The sequence below is a fragment of the Bombus pascuorum genome, chromosome 7 (genome assembly GCF_905332965.1).
Source record: "Bombus pascuorum chromosome 7, iyBomPasc1.1, whole genome shotgun sequence".
Lineage (NCBI taxonomy): Eukaryota > Metazoa > Arthropoda > Insecta > Hymenoptera > Apidae > Bombus > Bombus pascuorum.
The window spans coordinates 12,371,962-12,384,508 of record NC_083494.1 but is presented as its reverse complement, the minus strand read 5'-3'; the positions used below and the strand labels follow the sequence as shown (position 1 = coordinate 12,384,508).

The window sequence follows — 12,547 nt, the reverse complement described above, 5'->3', positions numbered from 1 at the left end:
CGTGCACGCGGAATAGACCAGAGGGTCATTACAGCCGCACGGTGTCCCGATGCCAGAAGCCAAAAGTTCATGACACGGCGCTTCCATGGACGATCTATGCGACAGTATGTATATACACATATAGGGTGTCCCGTAACTGATAATATAATACGGAAATATATGATTTACGAAATATGGAAAAATAAGTCAGAGACATGAAATAAAATTATTGCATACGAGGCTCTATTTTTGAGAAAGTCGATTTTGTATATCTGAACTTAACTAACATCTCTGCATACATGTGTATATTGACGAATTGAAGATGGACAATTAGAAAGAAATTAGCAAGGATAAATTTATACATGATATGCACATACACGATCGTATTCATTACGCGTTTACATACTAATTAATTAGGTTCAAGTATATTGAATCTCGTATCACTGTAGTATCTTCATACGACTATAAAAAGTTGCTATTATAAAAATGAAATATAGAACCTGACAGAAAAAACGTTGCACGGCAAAAGAATGTGACGTAAGTACGAATACTTTCTGTAGTCGCTTTAGAGTGTCAAAATGCCGGGAAAACGTTGAAATTTAAAACGAATTTACAATCCAGCGCAAAGATGCCAAATTAATTCTACGCCTAACGGAATCACCCTTGCCCTGATTGTGTCACCACTTGCAAGACACCTTGTATAGCGCAAGCGAGTCAACACAGCCACATAGTGTATCTTTCTACCGTTCTCCAGGCCGGATCGTTTCTTCAACGTCCGTGGTCTTTCGCGCGCGCATCCAGAGAGCCGGTGGCTCTTCGCCTCTCGGCGACGTCGTCGTACAGACCGACCGAGTTCGAGTTTTAAAAGACGGGCGACACAACACACGAGAGTCGTGAGTCGAGCACAAACGCTCTGGCACCGCGCGAGTTCTCCACGAGCTCCCCGATATATAGGGCAACCGTAGAGTCTCACGGTTTCTGCGAGCTATTCATCTGCATACTCTCCTCCGCTGCCACCGTCGCCGCTCCCTTCGTCCTCCACCTCCGCGCCCGGCACATGCTTTTTCTTCCTTCTCCGCTCTCCTTCCTATTGCCAAGCGCCTACCCTATCTCCACGCGAAATTTATCGGATTAATTGTTACCGCGACATGCGTCACGTTCCATGGTTCTTCTTTTTCCTTCTCTTACCTCATTCGCGGTTCTAGCGTGCCCTCTTGGCAAGCGTCGAGAGTAACACGGCTGCTGGAAGTGGTGACGAGAGGAATTTCGCTGATTGGTTGATTGGTTGGTTTTCTGTGGTTCTTTTTTGTATATGTTAGAGGTGTGGTATTTGTGCATGGTTCGAGAAAGGATAGAGATTCATGGGTGCTTCATATTGGGGTAGGTGAACATTTCAATCGAATATCGAACATAAAGATTTTTTGAAGTTATCTATTTGCTTTTTAAGAGTTTGGCGAATTAGAATGTCGAGAGATTGCTTCGGTTGTTTCGTGGAAGAATTTTTCTTAATTTTCTTGTGCATAGTCTGGAAGAAGAGTCGAGGTTATGATTTGGTAATGGGAGGAGGTTTTTAAAGGGGTGAATGATTTTTCAAATTGTTCAATAAGTGTCAGTGTGTCATAGTATATGACACGATGAGAAGACTGTTGAAAATTTATCTGTCACCAATAAGCATCTCAACCACCATTACTTTCCATCCCCATATAAAACAGCATACTCCTTTAAAAATCAAAATCCAAACCCAAAACCAATCTCGAAGACCACAAACAGAAATCATCAAAATATCAAAAGATTCTCTCTTTCTCATCTTTTCTTCTAATTCGCAATCGTTGGCAATCGGCGTTATCCCAACGAAAGAGAGAGCCGCGAGGCAGAATTCGTTGTCGGCGAGGCGTGCAGAGAGGAAGAGGAGAGGATCGGTGGCGGTGTAGAAGGCTTAACCGACGGAATAATAGAAGTAGGAAGCGAAACGTAAAGGCGGCGGCGGCGGCGGTGACGGCAGTACCGGGAAAAATCGGCAAAGCACATTACACGAAATCACAATGTTTAATGAAAATTGCGGGGGACGCGTTACACGAGGTCGATTCATTGTCCTGGCCGATGGCCGTGCGACGATCGAGAAGAGTCGCCGCCTCGTGTAGCCACGGCTGTCGGTCGAATCGTGACGCGGCGCAGCGGTATTCAGATTGCACTCTTAGCGGTTTTGCCGATTTTTTTCACCGCGACAAAAGAGGGATTTCTGTAACCACTGGTCAGGCGACCACCGCTTCTGAGACGACAACCAGTGGATCTTCATAAAAATTCGTGCAATTGTCTTTCTGGACTATCTTCAGAGACGACTACTTGTGGTCCCCTGTTCGTGTTCTCATCTTCTCTGTCTCGTTGCTTTGAAAGTGTGTCTCTTTACTGTTTGTTTAAAATATATAAAAATTCCAAAACATTTTATCATATAATAATAATCGATATATCGAAAATGAAAATGAAACGAATGATATCTAAATCTAAGATTTCACTTCTTAATTTACTTCACTAACCAATCTATGATTAAATCATAAAACAATTAACATCTTTATCTTCCGGAATCTGTTGAATCTTACTCAATTTACAATAGGATTGTTCCTCGAACTAAATCATAAAATAATAAACATCTTCATCTTCTTCACATAAAATAATCATTATCTTAAACAATGTTACCCATTCCTAGCTCTTGAGGACGATACATAACAACGACGTAATAATATCAATGGAAAATAAAGCAAGAAAACGAAAAGGAAGAGAAGACAAGGAAGGAGGTGACAAGTGCAGGTTAAGATTCAGGAATCGCGAGTGAGTCACGCATTCCGCACGATCGACAATGGCCGTTCGGTTTCGGAATGTCTATCTCGCATTCTCTCCATCAATTCTCGAAGCACATCTCTAACCCAAGCATTCGAGTATCGACAATTGGTGTAATGTCGGTCATTTGTAAACCATCACCCAAACACGCTACCGATACTCTCTATCGTTCTCTCCCCTCTTACAAATATTCACTGAAAAGTTAATAGAAAATCGTCGAACCGTTCTGTTCTTCGTTGAAAGAACCGTTTCATTTCGTCCGGCTTCTGTTCCACTTGGCCATAAAAGATTCTACAGCCAAGTTACTGTGGCTCTCACATGTGAGAAGCCGCGATGCCTATCGAAGACGGTGCACTGTATCCTCGCAGCGAGTTTCGATCGTTACCGAAACGAGATCGTTATCGCGACACGGATGCGCGATACATCAACGCGGAGTCGGTGATTTCTGCGCCACGTTCAAGGATGCGACTCGTAGCAAATTCTACGCCGAATACACCGGCTGCTGGCCGCTTATCGCCGCTGATATCGTTGCGATTTTTCACGCTTTTATCGCGGCCTGATTAGTCCCTGTGACCGCCCCGCAAGCGAGATACATGGTGACTCGAAAACTTGCTTTCGCACGTTGAAAATCATCTTCTTCCCATTTCTTTTAGCATTCAATCACTTTCCACTCTTTCTTTAAAAGTATAGTCTTCGATATTTAAAACCTTCTATTGCCAGACAGAGTCATAAACTCTTGTATTCTCTATAATAATTCTCAAACATCATCGAACGACGTTCAATCAAAGGTTCGAATCTGTACTTTTTCAAATACTTCCCGTTTGACGAAATACCCATCGTCGCCCAAAACATTTCTTAAGAAATTAGAATAATTCTCCAACATCATCGACCAACACCCAACGAGAACTTCGTGTCTTTACATCTTCCAAATTCCTTCGTCTTAGGAAATTCTTATCGACGCTTAAAAAATTCATCGAATATCATCGACTAACGATCGGTCGAAGCTTCCCTGAATCTCGCACCTTCTTCTACCTCGCAAAATTTCTATCGTTGGCAAAAAAATTCTACGAAAGCGACGTCAGTTCCTTGGTCGGACGTCGGACGAGGCGCAGTCGGTTCGGTTACAGCGGTCGGACATATCTCGCGGAATTGCGACGGCGGATAGAGGCAGCGGCGCGCGGACTGGCTGCTGCCCGATCCCTAAGCGAAGTGAAAGTTAGATGTGTGGGCACGGGATGCGCACGAATTCATTTTTTCGGCCTCACCGTGTGCACTTTTTTCCAGCGTCGCGGCATCAGTTCCCATGTATACCGACCTAGCCTATATGGCCGGCGCGCGATATCTTCCCGCACAAACACATACATATTAAGACACACGGACGATCGTGTTGGCCACTCTCTCTTTCTTTCTCTTTCTCTATCCTCCGGTACCGATCCTCTCGCGTCTTCTCTTCCTCTTCTTCTTCGCGCTTATACACGTATATATGTTGAGCGTATCGACGCGTCTCTCCTCTCTCGCATACCGCCTTCCATTTCTAGCCGGCGACGTAGAAGAGCAACTTGTACAGCTAGTACTCCCGTGGCCTGGCTCTAGCCGTGACTTATCGGCTCTGTGCACCTTAGACGTGTCCCTAGGCCGGAGTATCGATTCCGCGTCGTCCGGAATCGACCGGCGCTACCTAGCTCTCGTGGGATCCGCGGATGCGATCTTGGGCGGCACGCGGCTTCTTTGACTTTCTCGATGAGAATTATCGTTTCAATTTGGATCACATCTTTTATTTTCGATACTTTTCTTTGAATACTTTACTTGGGATCAGTAAAGAGAGATCTCGGAAACTTCGAGTATACCAAATTTGCTACAAATCTGACGATTTCTTTATGTATAGGTCAACTGTATTGGATTTTCAGTAATTTTAATGTTTCTTTATGGAGTTTGAGGTATAATTACGACTGAAACAAATTTAATTTATATATCGTAAGTAAATAAATTAAAATGAATTATGAACAATTTTACGTTTCTAAATGTAAATCTTTCAAATTCTTTTACGAATTATTGTGTACCGACACGTACATTTTATTATCAGAAAAATAAAAAACAATGATCTTCGTTCTGCTTCCATAAATTCATCTCTAAGAACGTTTATTGAAAGATGTTTCCTGTGGTCAGTATATCGCACATCGAGTTTGGATCGAAATGGATCATAGTAGCAGTCGTATTCCAGCGAACTATTGTTCGATCGTGTCGTTTCAGTGCATTCTGGGTGACGCGAAATCGTGGCTCGTTATCGAGCGTGCGATCGAGATCGCTCGTTGGAAATCTTTGGGACCGAAATTTCTTGCTCCAGATCGCAGCGTCTAGCGTACGATGTATACCAGCGAATCCTGGTCAGAAGAATGCACGACCTTTCTAATCGATGTAGGCAATCCGTCTTTTCCCCTTTCGTGTATGCCTAGTATATCTTCTCTCGGTGTTTTTTCGGTTGCTTCTCTCCCGGTTCGCACAGAGATCTCAGCCGATTCCTGCGCGATTAAAATCTTCTAATACCATCGTTTCGTTGTTGCCTTGAATCGCGCTTGCTTTCTTTTTCCGTTAATATGATCAAGGAACGGTTAACCGAGATCTATGGGGTCAGCTGGCTTCTTAAGATGGAAAGTTCTGCTTTATATGTAATATATTTCTGTTCGTCGATTATTGGTGACTCTATGAAAAGACTTGATTTCCTAATTTGTCATATTTTGTGATGAATAAGAGCATGTACCCCATTGTACGTTCCTCATAATTATTTATTTTCGTTATTTCAGATTAATAAGAATTTAGAAGATTGAGAAGAGAAGGAAGAATTAAAGAATTATTCAAATAGAACTGTTATAAAACCTTTATTCGCATTTAACATGCATTTTAAGTTTTTAAAATTGTCTAGACCGAATGAATGATGTTTTCAATCTTTTCTGAATGTTTCATTTGTGTTCCCAGAAACTTTTATAACGCTTTTTCCAAAATTGAACTCATATAAGAAGTCACACGAATATTCCGATTATTTACGATGGATATTTTTGTTTATATTAATCTTCTCGATATTGAACACATACAATTTATAAGAAATTTCTCTTCTTCAATGTGATTGACATTTAACAATTTTATGTGCACCTAAACAAATACAACAAAGAATACCTACCACTACAAAATGTTAGAAAATAGATGCAAAGTTGACTTAAAGTCAGATTGAGGTCCTGTTGAGTTAGACTCGACACCATTTTCATGGTGAGACAGCATACTTGGTACGATATGGTTATTCAAAAACGTAAGAAGAAACTAGTTTTCAAACACGAATCTGTCGTCCGTAATCAACATTGTGATACAGCCGAGCAAATTACGCGATCACCGTATCCAATACTGCGTTTCTAACTCACAGTTATCAGTTGCTTGCACTTAAAGGCTGTAACAACACGGTCGTTGAAACTGACTGGTGGCGACGCGAAATCGATGAACGTCGACAGCCTCGTGGGATCGAGATCGCGTGAATCGAAATTTTCTACGGTGCCTTCGACGAACGAACTGACTTTTAGTTCACATTTCACACATTCATCGCTAAGATAAATCTAGACATGCTTGCTTAAGTGTACGATATACGTTGAACCTTTTTTAAGGAAATATTACGAAACAGATTGATTACAACGATATAAGTATACCTGGACACTTGTAAAAATTTTTATAGATTATAGATTTATATTAATATCATGAAATTTTATTAACACTTGTTTCTTATAAAACATTGCGTACTTCTATAAACAATTACGATTTTCAAGTTCATGTAACTACGTGAGGAAAAATAGAAAGGAATCGAGTGTAGATATAATAAGGGTCGAAATATAAAAATGGACAAGTGTTAGTTCGTCAAAAATAGTGCCAAAATAGCAATTTTTGTGGATGGAAGCTGACCATGACAATGTTCATCCTTCCTCAGATAAGAAGACGATCATTTGTTACGTTTCAGGCGAGGCCATTGTTTCGGTTTGCGGATCGATAGGTTTCTCATCCCCTTGTACATTATTGTTTTCGTCAATCCCAGCCCTGTGAAAGAACGCCGCGACACATCTCGATTTCTCGGCATATAACCTCTTTTCACGGCGCGTTGTTGCGTCCCAAAACTGCTTATCTATCCTGATACTCCGCGCAGCAACCTCGGGGTGAATGACATGTGTTGGTTAAAGAAGAAAGATGTCGTAAAAAGTGCAATTTCTGGAAGTAGACATCAAATACATCGAACTGACAACTCGAGATCTCGTAAAGTACATGGGAAATTACCAATGAAGATATGATTACAGTAGAATTTCATTTATCTGATTTTATTGAAAGGAAATTTTATTTAATGAACGAAAAATAATTTGTAGTAAGAAAAATTGGTCAGTTCTTGCTATATAAACTATTTGTCTCTCGACAATATATACATATACATATATTTACAGCCTAATGAAACGAAAGGGCGTAGTATAAAAGGAAAATACTGAAGATCAGCATTACCTTTATATTTGCGCATTATATTTGCTATAGCATTTACATAACAATGAATTAGATTCGGGTACATTAAATTTCGCATCGTTTGATAATACTTCCATATGGTTTTTTTGGAAAATTTGTCACTTTAAAAATGAAATGCACGGAACCTGATAAAAATACGCTTGGAAATTAACAGTAGTGTAAATATTTCTTGCAGCTACTGTATTTAATAAAAATGTAATTATCAGTTTTTGATAATTACTAAATTTTTTTAATAATTTTAAAAGTTTTTCTAAACTAAACTAAAAAATAATTCTAAAAGTTTTTAATAATTACTGTAATTATTAAAAGTAATTATTACTGTGTAAATATTACTGTGCCTCATGCCGCATTGTCCTCGATTTTAACATCCACTCTCGTGTGTTCCTCTACTCAAGTCTCCTCCTGATATCAAGACAAACTACATCAAAAAAAAAGAAAAGAAAAAGAGTCATTGTTCCTAGCCTGTTACCATTCTTCTCTTCCACTCCCTTCTACTCCCTTCTACTATCAGTCTCCACATTTACCTTATTATCCGGCGATCGCGAACCTTTCTGTTGCTCGTTATCACGGGCCTATTAAATTTTTCTACCTGCTCGTCGAGGACGGTTTCGCCGAATAATAAAGTACTTATTCGTTTCGATCCGTGTATCGAGAGGGCTGTAATACGTTATCATAGGACGACGAAGAGGATCCTCTTGGTGAAGGCGCGCGTGCACACGCGTATACGTCGTCGAATAAGCGGCTCGACTCGAAGCCAATCAGTCCGCGTAATGGAGATCGATAGCCGTAAGTCGTTTCCTCGCGATATACGCGGCTGGTCTGTCGAATAATGCTCGACACGAGTACGAACTCACAAGACGTGCCTTCGTCTTCCGCTGCTTTCGCTCTTTTTCTTCTTTTTTCTTTTTTTGTTTCAAGGCTTTTTTTGTATGTTATTTCTGGTATATAGATGATTGGTGAAATGATATTCCAAAGAAATATCAGGATGTTAGATTGTGGATATGGGTTACGAGGCGAGAATCATGGTGTTCTATTGTGATAGTTTGGGGTTTGGGAAAGTGTAAGCGATGTTATTTTTTGGTTTGGTATTTTCATGGGCAGTTTAGTTGGTGGAGGGTTGAGAGAAATTTTGTGGTTTGTTGGAGATGGGAAGATTCGCGTATGAGGGGTGTAGGCTTTTTTTTAGCCCTGTTATGGTACTTCGAGTACCTTTGATTCGATTCGATTGATCGTGTTCCCCTTTTGTTAGGATAAAAATCTTTTAACATGAGAAATATATAAGGAATTAAGTGGTAGAATTAATTATGTATGAATTATAATTAATATTTTCATATTATATAAACAAATATATTAGAAAATCTTGTTTCGTATTTCTTCAATTACAATTTATTTTGCAATGAAATAAAAGTATTAAAAAACAATATTCTAAACAAACGGGGCATAAATAATTCCCAAAATTTTACGAATCAAAGAAGAACTAGTTAATATTTATAATTTCAAATAAAATTTTAAATTTCTGTGGAAAAGTCTCACGGTGCACGTGCAAGGATGTGGTGACGGTATCACAAGGACAGAGAGACCACGTTCCCCTGGCCGTTGTCCCGTTGACGTCCACGTTATCGTTGGGTAAACTGAAACTAAAAGACGGACGAACGAACGGACGTTACGGAGATGAAATGCTGGCACTGTCCACTGTGCCCCACCTGTGCCCTTATCTGTACAAACAGCTCGTATCCCGTCGGCTCTAAAGAGACACACGGGTCACTCGACTGTTTCTCTCCTTTTTTCCGGTGTCGTCATGTAACCGGGACACACTCAACTGAAAAATCAAGCAGATATGAAAAAGGCCAAGTCCTTTTTTAACCTCTTTACAAAGCGAGATTAAATTGTTTTAATTGTATTTGAAAGCACGTTGTAGGTAGATATGAATTTTATTTGTGGTAGTCAAATAGCTAGTGGAGATAATAAAAAAGAGAAATGATTTTTAGAACAGTGAATGAACGTTTGTAAAAAGGAATTGCGTGAAATTTGGAAAATTATAAAACTTCACAAACATACATTCACACACCCATATACATGAGATACAGAAAATTTTATTATTTAAGAATTTCATTATTATTTATACATAGATATTATTAGATATATATTTTTTATTTTTTTTATTTTATTATATCTATATTTGTTATACATATGTATGTTGTTGTCTTTCATCTTGGCTGTATATTTCACCTGTTTCTCTTAATTATTGTCTTACACTATTTTATTCTATCATTTAATTTATTTTTTGACAATTACGTTTCGTGCATTCTCTATTGTAATATAACAAAAATTAATTTAAATAAGCAAAATCAAATTTTTATTAAACTATCAGTATTGAATCTGCAAGACTGATGATAGTGATATTTAAATATTGATTTTACGAAGGCTAAAGAATCAGTTGCTGAAAAGAAATGATACTGCGAAGCAAACTAGTGGCTTAATTTAAAAGGCAACGTGTTGGTTTGTTTGAAATATTCTTCAAACATGTCATTCGTGATATTGCCAAGCATTACATAGTTGCTTTGAATAGAAAATAGAGTCGGACGGGGATGTACCGAGGTTGTAACATGTTACATGTTTGATTTAAGATAGTTTTGCAATGTCTACATGTATGGTTGGAGCTCGTGTTTGCTTACGATATTCTCTTTGCGTCAGACGCTAAGGTCAGCTCTATGGAAAATGTTGGGGCAGTTTGTCCATACACAATGTATGTAAACTGTGGAAAAATCGAAATTAATTATGCAGCCTCTCAATAGCTTCCAAGCATCCAAGATTATTTGTTATGTTTGACATGTAGCAATTCACGAAGAAATTATTTGCATAGACCAGTAGATGTAATAGAATTAGACATAGATTTAATTACTCGTTAGTAAACAATTATACAAATTACTCTTACGCTTATTTTAATCGACCACCTATTACGATGCAATATTTTATGCGTCCACTCGATAAAATATAAAATTTGTAACATTATTTTTATTAACACTTTACATAACGTTTCATGACAAATTCAATAGATTTAACAATTTCTAAATATACCACATACGTAGCTAAAATATGCGGTATGCCTCTTTCTATATTTTAAAAAATAGATGTACAAAATATATACGTTTGTCGAAAAAGCAAAATAAAGGACGCATTGTCCTAATCAAACGGAACAAACAAACCACTCAAAGGACAAACTTCCACGTATCTAAGTTTCAGTCCGCTACTTGCATTTTGAAAAAACATGCATTTGCATAAACATGCGTGTTACAAGCCGTAACATTAAATGTATCCAGAGCTATTAAACTCGCCTAAAAAAAATGCGTCATTTTGACATTCTTCGTTTGTCTGTTTCACAAAGGATCGCATGTGCGGATGATTAGAAATCGTTTTCACAGATGCGTTTTCGTGTCGTGACGCTTGAGTTCACGTTACGTGTAAAAGCGAGCCGAGCTGCATAATAGAATGACGGACTCACAATGTGCCTCGTCTACGATTTACAAGGGCTGGCGAGGAGAGTGTTAAGTGAAAGTCAAGTAAAATCGCTGACCACGATGCTCTCCGACCCTCCATTTGTCTCGACGTAACGCTGAAAGCCCCGCGTATCGCGCAACGAAATTTACGAAATGTATTATGCCTGTGCACGCGGGTAACGCCCGACATCAATGTTACGTACCTACCTATTTCTCACTGAGTTTTTAGCCGATTTATGAAAGTGGGAACAACGAACAGTATCTTTGATATAGCCATGGAATTTTGTTTACGATTTACACGTGTTTGATAAATTAGATGAGGACGAAACGTGGGTGGAATAAACAAATGTTAGGGATTTCTTGATATTCAGGTTATGCTTTAGAGATGGAAAAATGTTTTTTGATTGGCACATCGAATGATAGTTTGCTTTAATATGAAATTTCACTTGTAATACTTTTGAGCAATTTATAGTATCATTTTTTGTTTTTCAACATTGTTCATGGATTTGGTTGATACTTTCTTTGTCGTTGTCCTTCCCGCGTATATTTTACGATTTTATGGAATTTGAAGAAATTGAAGTATTTATAATATTATAATGAAACTTTGCGCTTGATCTTTAATAGATTAATTTTAGTGGCTCGAGTTATATTAAGTTATACATTAAAAATTTGCATATAACACTAACATTAATACAAACAAAATTTATAACTTAAACTATACTGTGTGTACTAAAAAGACAGTAAGAAGGAATTATTAAGAATGAAAGGAGATAATAACGATTTACAGAATAATTATAACAAAGTCGAATTATAAATCCAAATATTTATTTCAAGTTATCTACTATTTATCAAATTACTGTAATAAAAGGATGTGATATATCAAAATATCGTTTTATCTAACTATCAAACATTTCTTAAATTTTACGAAGTAGGTATCGTAAACTAAATTTTACTTCCTCAAACGTAACACTTCATCCCCAAAGCTTATTCTCTTTCTTCCTCTTACTCTTATCATTAAAACTCCATATAAAAATAATTAGAAAGTCAAAGAGACAAAACGACCAGGTCTAGCAAATCCACAATCTCACGTATCCTCGACGAACATTGTACTGGCTTCAGCCAGTTTCTCGCGTGGACGTGCAAGAAATCGTTTTTCTCGTTCATCCCTCTGAGGAAAGAAACTAATCCGCGGGATCGCACGCGCGATTTCCCACTTCCTCCATCGTCTGCCTTGATTTCTTTCTTCCGTTGGGTGGTCCACTCTTTTACGATTCTAATCCCGAAAGGCATTATCCGCGCCACGACTGTCCCCGGGACTTAAAGGCCCGTATTGTCCTGGACCCAATGTAAAAGTCCACCCTCGGACGCCTCTTCTTACTATGGCCTAGACCCGACACGTCGAGGTTTTCCGGCGCGTGAGCAGGCACGTTACAACCGTGAAACGATCCGTGATTTGTCATGGATAGCCTTGTCCACGACTGTCTTGTCACGTGTCTTAGGAAATTGTTAAAATGTGTTTCTAGGATCAATGGATCGTTTCGTATTTTCGTAGATACGTATGGACACCGTATTACCGCTTCTTTTCGACGTACAATTGGAAATCTCCGCACGTCTGATGGATTTGTTTGAGTGTCTTTGTTGAAGTTGTATGAGTGCAATTGACAAATACGTTCATCGTCGATTGGGTCCTCTGGATT

The 12,547-nt window shown here is 38.7% G+C and overlaps 1 long non-coding RNA gene across 1 annotated transcript; it reads right to left on the bottom strand.

Annotated features, from left to right (window-relative positions):
* Positions 1-205: 205 nt before the first annotated feature.
* On the bottom strand, positions 206-1,494 carry LOC132909131 (uncharacterized). The gene is made up of 2 exons (XR_009658497.1): positions 1,168-1,494; positions 206-1,089 (listed from the first exon to the last, which is right to left on the bottom strand). It is a non-coding gene; the product is annotated as an uncharacterized LOC132909131 (long non-coding RNA).
* Between the last annotated feature and the right edge of the window lie 11,053 nt (positions 1,495-12,547).